This window comes from Schistocerca cancellata, chromosome 9 (assembly GCF_023864275.1).
Source record: "Schistocerca cancellata isolate TAMUIC-IGC-003103 chromosome 9, iqSchCanc2.1, whole genome shotgun sequence".
Lineage (NCBI taxonomy): Eukaryota > Metazoa > Arthropoda > Insecta > Orthoptera > Acrididae > Schistocerca > Schistocerca cancellata.
Window position 1 is genome coordinate 166,407,120 of NC_064634.1, and position 23,855 is coordinate 166,430,974.

Here is a 23,855-nt window from a genome sequence, read left to right on the forward strand (position 1 = left end):
ACATGACAGGAAAGTAAATAATATATTATCAGTAGTAATAAAACAGACTTACTGAAATTTGATTGGAAACAACTGTTCGCCGTTTTTATAATCAAATAAGTAACAACTACCATGTTCAACAGAGAAACGACACACGTATCACTCATGAGTAGTCATACCGATAATAATATATTTAAGTGGTTACTCAACCTTAAACAGCTCTAGATGCATAACCTCCATATTGTTAGGAGATGGCGTATGACAAGACTGACCTTTTAGGTTATTGTTTACGTTACGAAAATAGTTAGAATATCAAGATAAATCGTGTGTACTTGTGGTACTGTACCTTTAAAAATGCTGAGACGTTTTCACTACACGTAGACAAGCCTCATAATTATTCAGGCATTTGTATACCGCGAATAGCTATGAGTTCGATTTCATTTCTAATCTTTGTAATTTGTATTGTTTTTCTCTGTAGGACATCAAGGTACGAGAAACTCTATAATAGACTTCCACCGCTATGCCTCAAATGTGTACAGCAGTCATTTCGTGATGATGGCTGATAATAGCATAAAGAATAAAGTGAATTACATACTTCATTAGTTTAGTAGCTGACAGCAACAAAAAAGAAAGGAAATCGCCTCCCCAGCTGACCGGACAGCATATCGGAGTCCTTGTTCGACTCCTGCAAGGAATTTTTCCTTGATGGGATAAGTGGAAAGTAGTGTACTTAGCATCACGAGGTCAACTGAGAAGTTAGTTGAATGAGGAGGGGCAATACCGAGATTCGGAAAGCTGGCCGAGGTCCGCTGGCCACATGCCACTCAATACTCCATCCGGCTGCGCCTAAACACCTGACGGAACTTAACGTTAAAAATTCCATGATTATTTTAAACTGGCGACATTCACACGTAACTGGACGTCCACGACGAGGTTTCTCGGAGTGTAAGTGTTGACGCTGAGTGGAGAAGGGAGTCGCACTCTCCCAACATCGGATGTTAACCCATTTTGCCACCCCCACGTGTTACAGTAGCGGATTGCGCGCTTTTGTTTCTTCTTAATCTTTGTTTTACTCACTGTATTGTTTTCGAATCACGTTCCAAAGTTTGCGAGAGGACACTGATAATTTTATTATGAGTGTTCTTCCAAAGAAAAGGAAATTATGTCTCAAAATGAATAATTATTTATGCTGTACAATACCGAGAAGAGCAAAGACTTCTATTTGACCAAATAAGAACGTAAATTGATGAAAGAATTTTCATTAAATAATCTTGTTTTAACTGAGAAAGTCAGCTCAATTGAAGGAAAAAAATGTAGTTGTTTTTGACATTATTTGGTATTTACCAATAATAAAAAATAAGTTTGGTAAAGTAAAATGTCTCTGTGTATTGTTGGTAGATTTGTGGAGGTATGTGACATTACATGCCTACGTACAGGTCTTGTAATTCGCGTATATAACGTAAATGACTCTAAGCACTATGGAACTTGACATCTCAGGTCATCAGTCCCCTAGACTTAGAACTACTTAAACCTAACTAACCTAAGGACATCACACACATCCATACTAGAGGCAGGATTCGAACCTGCGACAGTAGCAGCAGCGCGGTTCCGGACTGAAGCGCTTAGAACCTATCGGCCACAGAGGCCGGCGTGAATAACGGACCACTGATTTGCATACTTGATGATGGCGCCCGATAGTGTCTCAGATGGGTTCTATAGGATTTATATCAGGTGATTCTGCTCGAAATTACATCAACGTGAATTCATTATAATTCTCCTCAGACCACTGTAGCACGGTTCCGGCTCAGAAACACGGACAGTTATACTGCTGAAAATTGACAACGCCGTCGGGAATGACACCAAGTCAGGTGGTTCGCAGCTGTTAGCGTGTCTTCGATTACCACAGCAGATCTCATGCAAGCGCAGAAGAATTCTTACCTTACAAATTGTCAATATTGAAACCTATCAGTGGTTGACACGTCACACCCACTGTGTTTGGTTAGAACTATACAGGAATGAGAACTGGGTGGCGACTGCTATCAAAAAATACTCCACGCTGCAATTTGTGGGTGCAGTTCCTTGGCTAAACTTTCCACAGCACTTGCTGGATCTGCCACCTGCCTCATAATAACTTCAGTCGTTTACAAAATGAGATGTCAGTGTCTGTTTCTAGTTAATAGTTACCCAAAGCGTGTTTTGACCAACGAAGATAACTTTGAAGGTGCACCAAGGTACACTGCTGGTCGCTGAACTTGAAACACCATGAAGGCGAAATGCAATAGGCGTCAAACTGACAAGGAGTTTACTATTTGCCTGGATTTGCAAATGATTGTCACACAAAGAAGGAAGCAATAAGGCAATCTACATTCTGTGTGTAAGGAAAGATTACACAGTGAATTTCTCATTGAGAAACAGCATTTGAATGCATTTGAATGTTGTTTGTTTGCGAGAAGATTGTGTTATGCCATATGCAAAAAGGATAAATGTCTAACAGCGTGTCTCAGGTATCAATAGTGGCAAAATCGTGACCTATTGAGAGTGGGACTTATCATTCCACGATATTACTACTCGTGTTGGTCGAGATGCCACTACTGTCATGCCAAATCTGAAAGGTGCCATACAACTTATGCCCAAGGCGACAGACTTATTGTTCGCTAGACTACTCTGGATCATACAACATAAATGCATACCACGAGTAAAAAATGGGCTTATATGCAGGACAAGTACGCAAATGGACAGTGCAATGGCGTATACAGCTCCACAGACTGTCAGCAGGGCAATCGTTGCTGCAGCTTCTCTTGATATGGCACCAAACACAGTGAGCCCAACGACAACACTGGACATAGTAGTGGCACCACATCGTTTTTCCAGACCCATAGCATAATTCTGCTCCCACCAGCCTGTGTCTGTGGCGCGCTGCACGTTTCGAGCCGCCGTTCACCCCGGTGACGGCGTTTGTGGAGACGACCATCGACCTTCTGTAGCAAACCTGTGATTCAGCCGAAGAGCCGACACGTTTCTATTGATCGACGGTCGAACTCTGATGGCCCTGTACCCATTGCAATCGTAACTAACGCCGTCGTGGCGTCAACATGTGAACACATGGGTTGGTCCGCTCCCGAACTCCGCGTTCAGCAATGTGATTCACACAGCAGATAAGCCTCAGAACCTCTCGTTCTGTGAAGAGTCGCGGACGTCCAACCGTTTAGCACCTAGACGTAGTTTCACTGTCCTTCTACCTGTACCCATAGATGCTCACGACAGTAACACCTAAACATTCGAATAGCTTCACAGGCTTTCAGTAACAATAAAACGTCTTTCGTCAAAGTTTCTTATCTCAATGGATTTCCCCATTTGCAGCCTATAGTTTCGCTAGGATGAGCCTTTTTCCGTGTCTCCTCCGCTTACATACTTTTGTTGCCGCAACCCGTGCCTATAACGCAACCAAGCGGCATTCAACGTCACAATGGGCAGTGGTCATAATGTTTTGGCTTACCAGCATACATGACGATGTTTGGACGACACCTTTCCTATTTTTCCACTTCTCAGCAATTTCCGTCCGAACTTTGACAATAACATCCGCTATAAATTTTACTTTGGCGATTAATAAACGTAATCATAATTCTGATACCAAATTTCGACATTTTGTAGCACGTGCGGAAGTTCGGTACTGAGAATAATACCACCCAGCAATCGGATTTTTGTATTTTGTTAATATTTGTGTTACGTGAAGCACACAACTAAACTCTCGAGATAATATACTTTGAAGATTTTGGAGGAACTTTAATTTAAAGGCAGAGGATTATTCATTCCGGGCCGTGTGGCTCTCTCGACAGCATCGGAGAACAGTAATCAGGTAATCAATGAATCGCTTGTTCGAATCATGATATGGCCTTTTCTTCATTTTCTTCATTTTGTTGTTTTCGTTCATTTCGTATACCTACAACATTTAAATATGTTCTTCAAGTATATGCTAATTAACACATACCTAATCACTATTTTTATGAAAAATGTCGGTCATCTTGTTTCTAATTACATACCACGTGCACTGCATTTATCCGAGGGTTGGAACTTTAATAAGTGGCAACTATTTATTTACAGCTCGTACAAAATAGATACGTGTTTCAAAGTTTTACTGACCTTCAAAGTAGTCACCAGCATTGTGTATAGCCCGCTGATAGCGATGTGGAAGTCGTAGGATACTCTTAGCAGTGCGAGTTGTGTTGACAGTTCGAGCGGCGCGGTCTATTGCCCGAAAATTTGTAGCGGTTCTGAGGCGAACGCCGTGAAGTGTTTCCTTCAGTTTAGAAATCGAGTTGAACTCACGAGGGCTTAAGTCATGGGAGTGCAGTAGGTGGTATAGCAGTTAGCAGCCCCAACAATCAAACAAATCAGTAACAGCTTGCACTATACGTGCTTGAGCATAGTCCTGCAAAATGATGGCCAGGTCCTGCATAAAGTGTCATCACTTCTGTCTCAATGCTGTTCATTTTTGGAACACAACCTACGACCAATCTACAACCACTATTCCACGCCACATGCTTACCCTCCATGGACGCTGATGCTCCACTTGACAATGTCAAAGGCGATTGTCAACAACCAATAGTGCATGTTTTGGTGGTTTACTTGGCCATGAGTGGTAAATGTGGCTTCGTCGCTAAGCAAGATACATGCTACATCTGACGTATCCTGTCCTAACGCCCATGTACAGAAGATAACATGGTTCTCGTAGTCGTTTCCACGTAGCTTTGATGCAGAGAGATGTAATAGGGATGGAACGTAAGTGGATGGCGAATGTGTAGGGCACTTACCCGATTAATTCCATTTCGTCGTGCGATTGCGCGGGAGCTAAAGTGTAAATTAGCTACAGCAGCAGCAAGAACATTAATCCTCCCCCCCCCCTCCCCTCTGCCGTCACTCGCCTTCTCCTGCTATATCACCTAGGAGTTATACCACCTCTTTCACGTAAACGTTTGAAGAGGTTGACAAATAATTCAAAAAATTGGTTCATATGGCTCTAAGCACTATGGGACCCAACATATGAGGTCATCAGTCGCCTAAACTTCGAAGTACTTTATCGCAACTAACCTAAGGACATGACACACATCCATGCGCGAGGCAGGATTCGAACCTGCGACCGTAGCAGCAGCGCGGTTCCAGACTGAAGCGCCTAGAACCGCTCGGTCACAATGGCCGGCGACAAATAATTGCTGAGATGCTTGACATCTATTGGGATATTTTGTCGCATACATCATAAAAGAACGGACTACATCCTTCCTACACTCTCCATACCTTATGAGCATGTCGGCTTTTTCTGCATTGGTAAATCCCATCGTCCATTCACGAGTTACTGCCTGGACTGTCACACACCAACTGACTACCAAATCGCAGTGCACTCAGGGACCACACAAGTGCACTGTTAGCAAAGATAACAACGTTGTTCCTAGCGATTATGCAGGTTTAACGGTACAAACAAGTGTCGGTGTGGGAACTTTTAATAATGCGACATCTCGTAAACGACTCGTACTACAATCCTGTAACAAACAGCATTGACATACAAATTGACCCTACCATTAGTCTGCTGGTGTCAATATGCATTGTTCCATTACGAATGTGGAATGCGCTCGACAACTGTGAATAACTTTCAATATTATGGAGCACAGCAATCAGTCGTCCTCTCCTTTCAGGCTTTATTAAAGCAAATATAAATTTCGGTTAGTAGGTATCCGTTATCAGTGCAGTATTTCAGAGTTCTAATACATGTCCTACTCAACAAGAGTAGTCTTGAATGAACTGTGACAGGAGCCCGAACAACAGGGGATTGAAGTACTAGAACATGTATTAAAACCGTGAAATACTACAATGATAACGGTTAGCTATTAGCCGAAATCTAGATTTGCTTTCATAAAGTTTGAAAGGAAAGGACGACCGACTGCTGTGTTCCAGCATTCTGAAAGCCGTTGTTCCATTTTAAAAAAAGTGTATGTCCGCACAAAAACTACACTTTCTAAGTATTATTACAATCTTTTGATTAGCTAACAGTGCGAAACTCTGAGTACCGATCCGTTCAGCGAAAACCGCACAGCAACAGCACTTTTTCCATTTCTGCAATATTTGCGGTGGAAGTTTTAGATGATTCACTCTGTGTAAGTCGGTCAAGTGGGTAACCTGACACCGTATACGGTAAGATGGTTATCTGACAAATAACTCTCGTTGATAACCTACTCACATACTGCGGATGCATCGGAATGGGTTTTGGCACCGCGTACATTTGACGGCACGAGAGCGCGCTCCTGCGGGATTAGCGGTCGGTCTGCTTTGTTGCCTCGCGTGGCGGCTGGGATTAGCGGGGAACAGGCGGGCACCCGCTCGCTACCCAGCCGCGGCTGGCGCCTCCTCAGACCCGATACGCCACGCCGTGCCTCCCCTGCGGCATTAGCTGCCACCGCCGCGCTGACGCCTCTCCACCGCGAGATCCGGCGCCCTCGCCGCCTTCCACACCGCGGCTCAACCGATGTTAATATCAGCAATTCCGCATATCTCAGACGCGCTCGCTTCTCCCGCTCTCCGAGGGTAGCTTTCCTGCGATGCTGTTGAAGTACTGTCAATAACTAAGCACAACATAACCGGCAATTAGCGAACGGCACAATAGTTTTGAAGTGCAGCACCCGTTATAAACAGGGTGTTTAAAAAAAAAAATGTGTCATACATTGAGAGTCATCTGTTTCGCTTCGTTTTAGCGAGTGAAAGTGAATCTGAATATGTACGTAGCTTCACGCTTACTGTTCGTGACAAAATTCAGCTGTGAGAATGCGTAGACACACTGAGACACTGACCCTGAATAAAGAAAAGTGCGAAGTTAGTCACATGAGTACTAAACGAAATCAGCTAAATTTCGATTACGCGATAAATCACACAAATCTCAGGGCTGTAAATTCAACTAAATACTTAGGGATTACAATTACAAATAACCTAAATTGGATCGATCACATAGATAATATTGTGGGTAGAGCAAACCAAAGACTGCGATTCATTGGCAGAATACTTAGAAGGTACAACAGGTCTACCAAAGAGACTGTTTACACTACGCTTGTCCGCCCTGTTCTGGAGTACTGCTGTGCGGTGTGGGATCCGCATCAGGTGGGACTGACGGATGACATCGAAAAAGTACAAAGAAGGGCAGCTCTTTTTGTATTATCGCGAAATAGGGGAGATAGTGTCACAGACATGCTATGTGGAGTGGCAATCATTAAAACAAAGGCGTTTTTCGGTGCGACGGGATCTTCTCATGAAATTTCAATCACCAGTTTTCTCCTCCGATTGCCAAAACATTCTGTTGGCACCGACCTACATACGGAGAAATGATCATCAGGATAAAATAACAGAAATCAGGGCTCGCACGGGAAAATTTAAGTGCTCGTTTTTCCCGCGTGCCGTTCGAGAGTGGAACGGTAGAGAGAGACAGCATGAAGGTGGCTCATTGAAGCCTCTGCCGGGCGCTTTATTGTGTATAGCAGAGTAATCACGTAGATGTAGATGTAGATGATCAGGCAGAATATTCTGACCGCTGACCTAATATCGATATTAACCCGCCCAGGTGATAGCGTCACCCGGCGAAGAACGACTGCTAGTCAGACACACGCGTGGTGCATGTAGTATCAGTGAGGGTGAAACGTCGAAACGTCCCCTTTTGAACATTTATACAAGACTGTGCTTAAACTGACACACAATATTTTTAGTGCAACGCAATCTGACTTTCAGAAATCCCTACAAAAGAATGGCCCTGACTAACATTAACCTATACCTTTCACAAATCACTTACCTCACAAAAATCTTCTTACTCGAACTACTGCAATACAGCGAGCGCCACAACTGCCAGCTAAATAAAAGATTCAAATTACGGAAGGCACTAACTACTGATAGGCATAGTTAGCAAATGAAAGATTTTGATAGAGAACAAACAATGTATTTACCTTAATAGTGTTGAAAAATCATAATATACATAGCAATTCATAATATCCAGTATTACAAATTTCAAAACTCCGCCATCTCTCTCCCCACATCCACCACTGCTGGCGGCTCACCTCCAACTGCGCAACGCTACGCGCTGTTCACATCCAGCTGCCCCTCTACAATAGCAGACAACAATGCAAACTAGCCACAGACTGCACACAGCACAGCCAGTGATTTTCATACAGAGCGCTACGTGGCATTACCAATATAAAAATCTAAACAGCCTACTTACAAGGATACTGTCCGTGTGTAGAATGGGGAAGGTGCGTGATCTATCTCAGTTTACCCGATGGCAGATTGTGATGGCCCAGAGGCTCGGTACGAGCATTTCTGAAACTGCACTTATCGGGTGTTAGAGGAGTGCCACGGTAGGTGTCTTCCACACGTGGCGAAACCACGTCGAGGCATTGTGGGGTTGCTGGAACCGCAAGACCGCTACGGTCGCAGGTTCGAATCCTGCCTCGGGCATGGATGTTTGTGATGTCCTTAGGTTAGTTAGGTTTAACTAGTTCTAAGTTCTAGGGGACTAATGACCTCAGCAGTTGAGTCCCATAGTGCTCAGAGCCATTTGAACCATTGTGGGGTTGCGCGGCCACCCCTCATTAAAGGTGTCGGACGTCGTAAGCTGGACAGGCTGGTAGGACAGGACAAGAGGCGTACTGTGGCCGATCTAACATCAGACATCAATGCACCGAGTACTCCTAATGATGGGCCTCCACAGCCGACGACCCATGCTTGTGCCAAAGCTAACGACCACGACATCGGCAATTACGACTGGAATGGGCACGTTGCGATCGACACCGGAGCCGATGGAAGGGCGCGAATCTGTTGTCTTCCAGAGGAAAAGCTCCTTGACACCTCTACCGCGGGACGGAGACAAGCTGGCGGTGGTTCCTTTACGGTCTGGGGAGCAGTCATGCGCGTATCTATGGGATCAGTGGAGCTTGTGCAAGGCACCACAACGGCCGTGGAATATCGTACATTGATTGCAGACCACGCACGTCTCTTCATGACGATCGTGTTTCCTGACTGCACCAACATTTTTCAGCAAGATAATGTGCCATGTTACAGGGCCGGGAGTGTAATGGCGTGGTTCGAGGATCGCAGTGATGAGTTCCAACTGACGTGCTGGACCCCGAGCTCACCACATCTGAAGCCGCTCGCACACATTTGGGATGTGATCGCGCGTGGCGTCAGAGTTCATGGCCCCCTCCCCGCAATTTGCGGAAATTGGGGGACTGGTGTGTGATGGTGTGCAGCATGGACCCTCCAGCGACCTGCCAGGACCGCATTGCTTCCTCACTATGAAGCGTTGCCGTCGTTATCCGTGCCATAGGTGGACATACCGACTCATAATGTTCTGGCTGATCAGTGAAAATCTAACTGCGAGAATCTTAAGAAAATCATGTCCTGTCTGAAACTTAGTTAGCCGGCCGTGGCGACCGAGCGGTTCTAGGCGCTACAGCCTGGAACCGCGAGCGGTTCTAGGCGCTACAGCCTGGAACCGTGCGACCGCTACGGTCGCAGGTTCGAATCCTGCCTCGGGCATGGATGTGTGTGATGTCCTTAGGTTAGTTAGGTATAAGTAGTTCTAAGTTCTAGGGGACTGATGACCTCAGAAGTTAAGTCCCATAGTGCTCAGAGCCATTTGAATTTTGAAACTTAGTTAATCACTTAATCTGACTATGAACTCTGATGAAAGAAAAATGATAACTTTGAAAGTAAAGTTACTCCATGTGAAATTTAATCAAGGAGACACTCTATTCTCTATACAGTTTGTCTTACCTGTGTGGGAACTGCTATCGTAGCTACAGTGCGTCTCGATAACAGTGCTGCAAAATCTAACTGCAGAGATAATCAGGTATACTCTAAAAACATTGCTATCATTCTTGCTTCATAATTTTTGATGATGCTTTTAAATAGACTAATTTAAAATTAATTGACTCTTGGGATGTGAACAATGACTCTGGTTTAAATGAACCCAATTCCGATTTCAGTTTTTAGACTTAACAACGCGTAATGAAACTTCCTCTGAAATCCCATATGAATAATTCAAGAACTACAATAACTGACAGTCCATTGCAGTGTTCAGAATACTGTTTAACACTGAACACTTGTGATGCCCCACCGTTGTGCGCGTGACTTCTTCCAACTTTGGAACTGACACATATATATTGATGTGGAGTCCGTACAATGATGCAACATGGTATTTTTCGTATTAACAAATCACTGCCAGAGGCAAAAGACCCAACTTAATTAAACGGGGACCATTCGTCCGATAACACGAAACAAACATACTATTTCACTACTGTAATTGCGGAGTATGTAAAATAAAGGAAACAAGTTTCCTTCAATATTCTGAACTGTGGTTGATTCTATAGGTTAGGCAAAATTAAACTGGCCAAGAAAATATTTCGCGCATCTTAAGATAAGCAACCCTACTTACATCATCCACCCTAGGAGAGGATGATGTAAGATGGGTTGCCTACCTTAAGGTGCACCTAATGTTGTCTGTCTCACTTTCATTTTGCCAACGCGCATTTTAAGGAAATGAAAAATAATCATTATGCTCCAGTTTTTAATTTTTAAGTTGTATTTCTCACCCCCTGTAATCGATGTTCCCCCTACAAAAGTAACAGTTGCATTTCTAAATTACGACCAGTCACAACTGCTCATTTAAAGTGACCACAATTGCGCTAAATGACGACTTGTGCTACTTTCGTAACGAGATACTGGGTATATTTTTATTTCAGTCTACGTCTACATCATACCTCGCAAGCCACCTAATGGTGTGTGGCGGAGGGTACTTTCGGTACCACTATCTGATTCCTCCAACCCTGTTCCACTAACGAATAGTGCGTGGGTAGAATGATTGTCAGTAAACCTCTGTATTGGCTCTAATTTCTCGAATTTTCTCATGGTCAATACGCGAGTGTATGCGGAGGGGGGGGGGGGGGGGGGGGGGGGGAAGTAATATGTTGTCCGACTCCTCCTGAAAAGTGCTGTCCCGAAATTTCAATAGTAAATCTCTCCGTGATGCACAACGCCTCTCTTGTAACGTCTGCCAGTGGAGTTTGTTTAGCATCTCCGTGACGCTCTCTCGCCAGCTAAACGATCGCGTGATGAAACACGCCGCTCTTTGTTGGATCTTCTCTGTCTCCTTTATTAGTCCTACTTGACAGGGATCCCAGACAGATGAACAATACTCAAGAATCTGGCGAACAAACGCCTTATAAGCCACTTCTATCGTGGGTGAGTTACATTTCCTTAAGATTCTTCCGATGAATCTGACTCTGGTGTCTGCTTTTCCCACTGTCTGTTTTATACGGTCATTCTTTCTTTGTTTTTCACTTTTTCATATTTTTATAGCTGTTTATATTTACAGTCATAGCAATTTTGCGTTTTCGTCTTTTCTGATTTTTAGTTCCGATGGTCACTCATTCGAGTCGAAACAGGCAATTTTCAGTAAGACATCAAATACAAATACATTTCATTAAGCACTTACATCACAAAAATCTTCATTACGCGAACTACTGCAATACAGCGAGCGTCAATACTGCCAGCTAAATAAAAGATTCTAACTGCTATATCCAGTAACTACTAATAGCCTTGTGGTTAGAAAAGGAAAGATTCTGTTGCAAACCAAATGATGTATTTTTACCTTAATAATGTGACATCCAGTTCAAACACGAATATAAATCGTCATTTACATCCAGTAGAAAGACACATAATCATGAATAATTTTCACTCTCCAAGTCGGATGCTTCCAGATCGTTAGCCTACGCTAACACTTTAGACCTCTACCCTCCATCAATGCTAACTTCTCACATTTAACATCCATCACTGTTGGCTGTTCACCTCCAACTGCCCAACAGTACGTCCATTACTGCTGGCGACTGACTTCCAACTGCCCAACACTATACATCTTCCAACAACGAGTCCAACCAGCCACAGAGTCTCTTACAAAGAAAGCGCAGTCAGAGATCCAATGCAAAGCGCTACACAGCGCTGCCAACACAGAAGCAGCCCACTTACAAAGTCATAAAAAATCAATATATTGAGACCGAGAGTGTCTTTCTCAGGAAAGAATACAGTATCGTTTTTCCTAAAACAGGAATCTGTATATTCTAATCCTCTGAATGCCGCAGTCTGGATCATAGTCAATTTTTTTCGATAATTTCGTTCACTATAGGCCATCTTCAGATCTAACAACTCATCGCATCAGCTGTTGCCATCATGAAGGCAAGAGCGTTTGTCAAGTAGATCACGTGCTCCAGTTTGCGAATCCAGAATTTCATGGAAGTACTGACTCATTTTACACCAATACCGGTAGTTTTACACTGTTCTCCCGAAAGTTACATTCCGGTCTGTGCAAATACAGTATGACTAAGCCTTGAGCCCCAATTGTACTGGTACGTACTTTTTTCTCCCAGCCTGCCTCCTTTGCAGTCTGGAACGTGTTATAATCATTTCCCGCTATGGCTTCCCCTTTCTGAAAAAAAAGAGGCTGTAGCCGGAGGATACGAGATTAATCGCCGGAGCCACGAGCGGGCGCCGCGCCCGCTATAAAACACTTTGAGCGACAGCCGCGGGTCAGAGCACAATTTAGGGTATTGACCGGCCTGTCGGCGAGCCATCTCTTACGCAAGAGCGCCGCGTCCATCACGCTGCAGTGGCCGCCCCGGAAGCGATCGCATAAAATTTTCATGGAGGACCATACTCTGCTAATGGCCTCCTTGGCGCTGTCCTCTGCAAGACACGCCGAACTTTCACAGACACTAGTGTAGAATGGAAATCCACTAAGACGGTGTTGGTCTAGGTGAAGAACGTCATTTAAGCTCCTGCGTTTGCTTCAGATTTAGAGAGATCTTCCGGGGGGTCTTTACGCAAAGTATCTAACCACAGAATGGCGTGTCTCTATGGCAATGAGGTAAACAACAACCATAGTCGACACTAGCAGAAAGTACATTTTATAACACACCAGCCTAATCGCTACAGTGTGGGTCAAACACCAGACCCGAAGGAAGGCATATTGTCAACAGTAGGTCCAGGTCTAAGGAAGCCCTATGATGTGCAGATACACCTTATTTTTGCCTAGGACTTTATTTATTCCTTTATAAATGGTAGTGTCCATACTTCCTCCATAATTTTTGGCTGTAGCTGAAGCAAATCTTACACGAGAAGTGGCAAAAAATAAATGAGACCTAGCATTATTAAGAAATTAATTGTTGTGGAGTATCCAATAGCGAGATGCAGAGGACTGCGTTTTAAAAGAATACATAGAGATTCGTCTATCCGATAATCTTATGAAACCTTCCCGTCTCCTCTATATCTCTTTTGTTCCCTTCTACAATAAGCTATGAATCCTTTCCTTAGGATTTCTATCTCTTGCTTAATAATAACAAATGAAATCTTCCCTTTGAAATTTATTCTCTTTCTCAATCTTCGCAAACAAATTTAATTGGTGCTTATTAAAAGTGATCTTCTGATTATTTCGACGAAACATACAATGTGTCGTCGTCGCGGCCCTCAGTCGTTATCTGCAATAACCCAAAACTGTTCCTTACCTTTTTTACTGTTACTGGATCGCCATCTGACTGCTACATCGAACTGCGACATGAATATACTTACTCTGGTTTACTATACTCTATTAATTACTGGTGGGCTGTCATAATAAGTGGCTGTATTTATTACCAAAGCTGACATTCTTTAATAGCAAAGCTGACGTTATTCTTTAATTAATTTGACTGAAGTCACGTAATTCGTAGTTACACTTTTTGTTGACAACAATAACATTTTTGCAAAGTTTTACCTTGATAGTTTTTGGGATGGATTATAATCAGTAATGCAACATTGCTGGCAAAAATTAATTATATTCTGAAAAGGCTTCAAATATTTAGAGTTGGTAATGAAATGATTTTACAAACGTCCAAATGGGACTTACTTTTTACAATAATCTTACAACTAGCATTGCGCAAACATACCTTCAGTAGTCTTGAGTTTCAAAGAAAATAATTCAATAATATTAGTTCAAATGGTTCAAATGGCTCTGAGCACTACGGGACTTAACATCTGTGGTCATCAGTCCCCTAGAACTTAGAACTACTTAAACCTAACTAACCAAAGGACATCACACACATCCATGCCCGAGGCAGGATTCGAACCTGCGACCATAGCAGTCGCGCGGTTCCGGACTGAGCGCCTAGAACCGCTAGACCACTGCGGCCGGCAATAATATTAGTTCCTCTTATGATAATAGTTAGTTGATGTCTCTGTACATCCGTTTATAATCTCTTTTAAATCATAGCTGGTGGCTGCAGGCACACTTCTCCTCTCACCCTCTCGCTTCAGACCTGCTACCGACTCGCTTCACTTCTCGCTTACTACTGACTTCCTACGAACGCCAAAGTGCGGTCTCTCCCGCCAACAATGCTTTCTGGTGCAGACAATCCCTGCTACCATTACAAAATGTATCAATGCGCGGTCTTTCCCGCTCTTTTCTGAAAATGTATCCATACGCGGTCTCTCCTGCCATTTTTAAAATTATATCAATTTGCGGTCTCTCTTGCCAACAATACTTTGGTGCAGACATTCCCTGCTACCACAATTATTTCCAACATGACAAATATTAATTATTCCTACTTAATCCTATTAATAAAATATAAACATCTTTCATAAATTGTGGGTTGACAATAGACAATAGACATATACACGTCTTACACTTACTACGCTTATTGCCTTTTAAGTAAGACTTGGAACCCGGTGTTATCAGACATTAAAAAACAACGGTCTGTGTTTCGATCGTCGGAATAATTTTTAATTTTTGATAACGATATCTCGATTTCGCCTGTTTCCACCACTGGCGGCGCGGTATGTTTACTTGCGCAAGAGGGCAGTTAGGGCTACTTGTCGCGTACGCGTTGTGGGTCTTCTGCGGCCTATATATGGGCCGCCGCTTGCGCTGAGAAGTCAGTTCCGGCGAGATCGAGTACCAGCACTCTCACCTGAAGATGGCGGCCAGTTGGACCGCTGAAATATTGTGTCAAGATGACCGTATGATCCGGCAGCACACCCGAGAAGAGTATTATCAATTATTACGCCTGGTTGGTTGGTTGTTTCGGGGAAGGGGACCAGAAAGCGAGGTCATCAGTCTCAACGGATTAGGGAAGGACGGAGAAGGGAGTCGGCCGTGCCCTTTGAAAGGAACCATCCCGGCATTCGCCTGGAGCGATTTAGGGAAATAACGGAAAACCTAAATCAGGATGGCCGGACGCGGGATTGAACCGTCGTCCTCCCGAATGCGAGTCCAGTGTCTAACCACTGCGCCACCTCGCTCGGTATTACGCCTTGAAAACGATACCTGCCACCTTCTGTAGTACCAGCAATGAAGTACGGGGTAGGCTGTGTTACGTCATGGGCGCTTTTTTCCTCGTTAGTGTGTGGTCTCCTTACTGTGCTCAAGCGACGCAACATTCAGAAATATATGCACGCATATTTACTGCGTTCTGCGTACAGTAGAGGAACAGTTCGCAGATGGTGATATTCGTGTCAACATGACAATGCACCCTGTCATAAAGTACGATCTCTCAGGCAATGGTTTGTGGAAAAATAAATTTCTGAAATGGACTGGTCTGTCCAGACTCCCACCTGAAACCAATGAAACATCTTTGAAACGAGTTACAACGACGAATTCGCTCCAAACCCCTGTCCTGTCTTTGCTTTCGGCTCTTGACGGAGAGTGGGCCACAAATCCACCGCAGATATTTAGACATCTCATTGAAAGGGTCTCCACTGATATCAACGCATCAATAAAGGCAAAGGTGGACACATCCCTTATTAACGTCCACGTAGCCACATGACATTAAATGCCACAGCATTCAGGAACAGTTACATATTTCTTCGCAGTATGTAGATGCATAGTCAGATTGTCAGCTGGTTTCAGAAGTATAATAGAAGGCAATTGTAATCTGTATTATGGGAAAAAGTTCACATTGCGATTTATGGCTGTACTAAAGTTGCGTCATTTAACGCTATCCTAAGTGAAAAGCTACGACCTAGTACGCCTACCGCTACGACAATGTAAATTCAGCCGATTGTAATTAAACGGTTACAGCGAATAAAGTGTCTGAAATAAGTATCGCTTTAAATTCTCCTTCTCCGTATTTTCCGCCCTAGAGATACCCGGAGCAACGTTGCAAATGGCTATAATCATTAAACACGGTTTTAAAATAAAGTCACGCTTCATAAAGTGCGCGAGGCGGCAAATTAATGATGCGTGAGCGCTTTTCCCGGATTCCTGCCGCGCCGGTGTACAATGGCGCCGAACGACGACAAACGGGAGGCAGTTTTAATCCTCGCGGAAATTAACGGCAGTGTCAGGGAGGGGCGTCGCGAGGCGTCGCGACGCCGGGCGTCGCGTCGCTTGATTGATGGAGCCGCGGCGACCAGGCCCTCTCAATGAAGACGGCGGCTTTCCCGCAGCTTTTCCCCGCTGCGCCCCTTGGAGCGAAAACAGCGTCTACTGGCGATTAAGGGAGGACGCGTTCTGTTATTAATTTTGTCGGTGGCTTCAAATGGGCGTCGAGAGTCGCCCGCTGATGGTTCCTCACGGCGCTCCTTGAAAATACGGGAGTGGCCTGAAAACTGCTCGGCCTCACCCATAGATGGCAGCAATAGTCGCATGATTATATTTACCCAGGGGTCGGTAAAAGTTTTCGACAGGATCCATGTGAAATTAAGTCATTCCGTCAAGTATTTGGTCGTAGGCAATAGTGCACTATGAAGAAACGGGCCAAATGAATTTTCACGAGGTCACAGATGTGATCGAGATGGTCGGTATTCTAAGCCAGAAACTCCTTTTGAAATTGAACCAAGGTGTTCAGACACTGAACGTGAATCATTGATAACGCAGGCTGCGTACTACGAGTGGCATTCAGTAAGCAATGCAACACATTTCTTTTTTTTCTAAGAGCAGGTCTTGGTTTTATTCAGGCTCCCAATACACCGTATTATTCACCAATATTTTGCCTACAAAACCGTACTTTTCAAAATAATCTCCGTTCAATGCGAAGGCCCTACCCCACCTTACTCAGAGTGCCTGCATGCCCGCATGTTAGCACCCCACTTATCGACGTCGGAGCCGCATCAGTAGCCTCCCCATCATCCGCGTACTGGGCCAAACTCGTTGCTTTTTATGGTCTTCTGTTTGGCAGCGAGAGCCCAGGGATCACACACCTTTGAATACCGCAACTGGTGGACGAGTGTGTCAGCACTACATGTTGAGCAGCGAGGTGTTTGATTGTGATCCGTCGATCACCTCGAAGGAGATTGTTCGCACTTTCCAACACTGCATGAGTCATAGCTGTGTGTGACCGGCCGGCAAGCGGTGGACAGGACATACACTCCTGGAAATGGAAAAAAGAACACATTGACACCGGTGTGTCAGACCCACCATACTTGCTCCGGACACTGCGAGAGGGCTGTACAAGCAATGATCACACGCACGGCACAGCGGACACACCAGGAACCGCGGTGTTGGCCGTCGAATGGCGCTAGCTGCGCAGCATTTGTGCACCGCCGCCGTCAGTGTCAGCCAGTTTGCCGTGGCATACGGAGCTCCATCGCAGTCTTTAACACTGGTAGCATGCCGCGACAGCGTGGACGTCAACCGTATGTGCAGTTGACGGACTTTGAGCGAGGGCGTATAGTGGGCATGCGGGAGGCCGGGCGGAAGTACCGCCGAATTGCTCAACACGTGGGGCGTGAGGTCTCCACAGTACATCGATGTTGTCGCCAGTGGTCGGCGGAAGGTGCACGTGCCCGTCGACCTGGGACCGGACCGCAGCGACGCACGGATGCACGCCAAGACCGTAGGATCCTACGCAGTGCCGTAGGGGACCGCACCGCCACTTCCCAGCAAATTAGGGACACTGTTGCTCCTAAGGTATCGGCGAGGGCCATTCGCAACCGTCTCCATGAAGCTGGGCTACGGTCCCGCACACCGTTAGGCCGTCTTCCGCTCACGCCCCAACATCGTGCAGCCCGCCTCCAGTGGTGTCGCGACAGGCGTGAATGGAGGGACGAATGGAGACGTGTCGTCTTCAGCGATGAGAGTCGCTTCTACCTTGGTGCCAATGATGGTCGTACGCGTGTTTGGCGCCGTGCAGGTGAGCGCCACAATCAGGACTGCATACGACCGAGGCACACAGGGCCAACACCCGGCATCATGGTGTGGGGAGCGATCTCCTACACTGGCCGTACACCACTGGTGATCGTCGAGGGGACACTGAATAGTGCACGGTACATCCAAACCGTCATCGAACCCATCGTTCTACCATTCCTAGACCGGCAAGGGAACTTGCTGTTCCAACAGGACAATGCACGTCCGCATGTATCCCGTGCCACCCAACGTGCTCTAGAAGGTGTAAGTCAACTACCCTGGCCAGCAAGATCTCCGGATCTGTCCCCCATTGAGCATGTTTGGGACTGGATGAAGCGTCGTCTCACGCGGTCTGCACGTCCAGCACGAACGCTGGTCCAACTGAGGCGCCAGGTGGAAATGGCATGGCAAGCCGTTCCACAGGACTACATCCAGCATCTCTACGATCGTCTCCATGGGAGAATAGCAGCCTGCATTGCTGCGAAAGGTGGATATACACTGTACTAGTGCCGACATTGTGCATGCTCTGTTGCCTGTGTCTATGTGCCTGTGGTTCTGTCAGTGTGATCATGTGATGTATCTGACCCCAGGAATGTGTCAATAAAGTTTCCCCTTCCTGGGACAATGAATTCACGGTGTTCTTATTTCAATTTCCAGGAGTGTATTTGCCCGACCTTGATGCAGTGATGACAGACGTCTCGTCCAACGACTTACTGTGGTTTTGTTCACTGTCTGGTCTCCGACGTGGAGTTCTGCAAGCGCCAATGAATATCTGCGATGCTCTGGTTTCCCGCCAAAGACACTGAATGACAGCTGTCTGCTTGGAACGCCCTCCCCCCCCCCCCCGTTACAGACCCCATTTTGAAGGATACGTACAGTACCACCACCCATCGGAACTTCATAGAAACATAGGTTGGGAATATTCCACGACGTCCCTCAACAAATTCCGTATTTTTTTCGAATGAAATTAGCCGAGAAAAAAAAGAGTGATGTATTACTTATTAAACACCCGTCGTACGAGGGTAATCCCAATAGTAAGGTCTCCTATTTTTTTATAAGTACAGAACTCTGTTTGTGTGGCAGCTGGTCACACTGTTGTGAAGAGTGCTTCACGCACTGTGTGTAAACATGCGCACGCCGCGCTGAGGCGCTCAGCCTTGGCTTGGCAGCCGTTGAGAATGGAGCTCACGTTGGATGTTACCGCCAAGTGCGAAATGCGCGCAGTTATTCGGGTTTTGTACGCAAAGGGCACTGCGCCGATTGAAATACATCGCCAATTGACGGAAGTGTATAGTGAGTCGTGCATGGATGTCAAAAATGTTCGTAAGCGGTGTAGAGAGTTTGCAGCTGGTCGGACCGAAATTCACGACGAGCAAAGGAGCGGGAGACCTTCCATTTCTGAGGAGACAGTATGGAAGATTGAGCACTAGGACCACAATTAACGCTGACAGGTACTGTGAGAATCTGAAAAAACTCAAACGGGGAATTCAGAACCGGAGAAGAGGAATGCTGAGCAAGGACGTACACATTCTCCATGACGACGCTCGCCCACACATCGCTCGGCAAACCGTTGCCCTCTTGCAACAGTTTCAGTGGAACATAATCACCCACCCTTCCTATAGCCCTGACTTGGCGCCCAGTGACTATCACCTGTTCCCTAAGTTAAAAGGACATTTATTTGGCCGGAAAGCGATTCAGCTCCGACTACGAGGTGAAAGACGAGGTTCATAACTTTCTGAACAGCATGGTGGCGAGCTGGTATGACATGGGCATACAAAAACTGCCACAGCGTCTACAAAAATGCACCGACAGAAATGGTGATGATGTCGAAAAATAGCTAAATGTTCAAGCTGTAAACTGATGTAAACCGTTCTAGAAATAAACAGGTCTATGCACTTATAAAAAGTAAGGGACCTTATCTTTGGGATTACCCTTGTACTAGCAAGTTTCGGAGATGTCGTAACTTATACAAAACACGACATAGACCGGGTACTCGAAAGCAGCAGAGACGAAACTGACATTACAACAAGGCTTTACATTAGACTGTAAACCACGTACTACACTGCCTCAAAGTGTAATAAATTGCGCCTTACAGGCTAAATTTGTGCAAAAAGAAAATGTGTTAGACATTTGTGGTCAAAACTATCTAATAATTGAGCTTATTTGGTGGAGAAAAGAATTTTTAGTAACACGTTGTCTGGTGCCACACGTCACGAAGTACTGCACTTACGTCACCTTACCTGAACTGCTTGCAAAATCCCGCGTGTGAAAAACACGTAACGATCGCGTTACACGCGGCGTCTATCAACATCCGAGAAGTGCAACCACACCAGAAACAGTCTGAAAAAATGCAGGATATACTCTTGGAAACGGAGTGTATGTCAATGCGAAATACTTATAATTTAAAAATTACGTATCGGCTACACTTTGCATGAAGAAATACACACGAGAAAGCTTAAGTGGGTACCGCGCCTCCTAGAGGCGGATCGGAAGCGAGTTCGCACAATTTTCGAACTGTGCTAGGTGCGTTGACGGTGGAAAACGGAACTGATTTTCTGGATTAAACACGGTTTCACCACAACCCATCAGAATCAAATCAACATTTAAAGATTGTACAGAAGCCGGTTCTTCAACTCCAAAGAATACGAAGGCGATGTCATGTGAGGGACAGGTCATGGCATACGTGTTTTGGGGCGCGAAGTATATTTTGTTAATTAACTACCTTCAAAAAGTTTAAGAGTTATCTTCTTCGTAGATTTCCTTGTATACAAACCTCTAAGTTCGGGCATAAGAGTCTCTTTCGGTTGAGGACATATTGGTGCCGCTGCCGTTACCAATTTGAGTAAATAAGAATGTAAGTCAGGCTTACGCTATATCACCCATGTTTTCGCATGATACTTCGAAGGAAAATTTTGGAAGCGCAATTAAATTTTAAGAGGAGTAGAGTTCAGTACTGAAGTCAGCCGACGACAAATACAGTCTCTCTGGTCGGAGATACGGAGAACTCTGAAAGACCTGTTTAAAGAAAATAACAGTCTACTTAGAACTGATCATGGCTTAAGGACAAATAAAACAGAGACGAATGTCTCGTGGAATTTCCGCCTTTACTAGGCCCACAGCTGTATAATCAGATTTGTAGATGCAGACCAGTTTCCGAAACCTATGTTTCCATTCTCGATGCCTTACAAAGAAAGAAAAAATTGTTACGTCACTACATATTACATATTAGTCCCCAGCCACATTTTTTTGTCTGTATGTGGAGGCTGGTCTTAGGATCTACTGTAGAGATTTTGATACGGTTTTCACTAACCGACAGATTCACAAGGAAGACTTGTGTATATTTCGTGCAAACTGACTGAACTACGATGATGTTTGTTGATTAAGTCGTGCCTCCTGAGAACTTTATTGGCGTGCGCTGCTTAAATCATTTAAGTTATGTAAAAGTGATATGGAGGAATTTTTCATCTCAAGTAGGTCTAAAGAAAAGTCCACGGTAGTATGTATGTCTGTCTATTCAGACTAATTCGCAATAACAAATTGAATAGTTTGCAAGATACACGATGAAAAATTCCAGTTCAAGTGAATCATCTCCATAACAAAATACGGATCTTTGTCCTAATAAATATGATTGTTGTGCTATGCATCTAATCTAGACGGAGTCGTCCGACCGTAGATACTTAGTGCTAGTCGTGTGAAGCAGGAGCGGATCACTAGTCTATAATAGAAAATAGAAAATGTGCAGTAGCTCTTTCTATTTTTTCTTTGAATAAAAGGAATATTTTCTATCTTTTATTTTTAACGTAACAAATTTTTCCTTCTTTGTACATCATTGACAATCAAAGTACAAGTCTCCGAAACTGATCGGCAAAAAAATAAGGGAAAATAACGATTTTCTACACATCAAAATTGGGAACGATGCAGTATTATAAAAATTGGAGAAATTTTACTACCTAGGCTAAATGATTATGCTGTATGACCAGAGCAAGGAACGTATCAGTAGACTGACACAGCGGAAGAAAGCTGTCTCTAATACAGTGCCTTATCAGATATAGATACGAAGTCGAATAGTGAAAGGTATACTAGAGGAAGTCGGAAGAACAAGAAACTGGAAGCACCTGTATTGTTGTCGGAGAATGTTTAGACTTAAATGCAGAGGGAAAGTGCGAAATGAAGAGGAACAGAAAAGGGACACTTCCTGGCTGATTAAAACTGTGTGCCCGACCGAGACTCGAACTCGGGACCTTTGCCTTTCGCGGGCAAGTGCTCTACCAACTGAGCTACCGAAGCACGACTCACGCCCGGTACTCACAGCTTTACTTCTGCCAGTACCTCGTCTCCTACCTTCCAAACTTTACAGAAGCTCTCCTGCTCCTTGGTAGAGCACTTGTCCGCGAAAGGCAAAGGTCCCGAGTTCGAGTCTCGGTCGGGCACACAGTTTTAATCTGCCAGGAAGTTTCATATCAGCGCACACTCCGCTGCAGAATGAAAATCTCATTCTAGAAAAGGGACAGTTTTGCGGGACGTCTGCTGTGGCATCTAGAAATAGATGTGCGTGGAATAATAGTACCGACAGACACAAACTTCAATACGAAACTGATGGTAGAGGGTATCTGGCGAAGCAATTATGTCGGTGTAATGAATAGCATAAGGTATGAGAAAATGGAAGCCAGCATCAAACTCGTCGGAACACTGATGACTTAAAAAAAAATTGCTAACGCGAAATTACGTAGTGGTGCTCATATTGGAAGCAGCCGGTGTATTCGCTATTTTTCATCCTTCATTTATTTATTTATTTTTCAAGAGAACCACGGCTAGATTTACGGCGCGAGTCCTCTACATATCGTCATCAATTAACGCTAGCGTTCCTGCCCTGTGTCCTCATTAAATATTTGTTTCGTATTCAGTCATCACACTGTGGTAATTAGCATCGTTATGGATATCTGTATTCCTATTGAGAAATTAATTGCATTCAATTTACAATCATGCAAAGTGTATCGATCAGGCTTTGAACGACTGCTGCCCACAATTTCTGTGTATCTAGAGTGAAAAATACAAATAAAATAAACAAATAAAGTGGAAAAATACGTGAGAAAGATCATTCAGTTCACTCCGCGTTCTAAATATGACGTAGATCAATAGCTAAGAATTTTTAAAAACTAGAACGGAAATTCTCCAAATATGCACGATGAATACGCGATGACGTTCCAAGCTTTCAGGGATGAGGGAGAAGCCTAAATGTGTTAAATTCAGGCGAGAACCATTGGCTGAACACGACACGAGGTCTGAAGTCAAAACGTGCACTTTCTTTGGCTGGTACGGATATAGGTGCATGTCCCATTATATTCGCCGCACAGTATTCTGCGAAACATTCATTCTATAGTGCTGATTGCAGGCACTTCAATCACTGGAGCAAGCACTGCGTCATTAGGAGTCCGGGTAGTCCTTCGTTCTCCCCTATCGTTGTACTGTGGTACCAATTGCCCCATTGTACTTAATCCTTGGGGCCAGTCTTGGAAACATGCTGCGAGCAGGATGTCTTCTACATTCATACTTGATTTTGTAGAACCTTTCCACTTCTCGGCCACTTCCATTTGCTTACCCATAGAGGAAAATCACGTCTGTAAGTTCCGTCACACGCCACAAATCCATTTGCTTAGGGTGTATTAACGTTAATATTTCAACTTGTAAACAGAGACAGAACAGA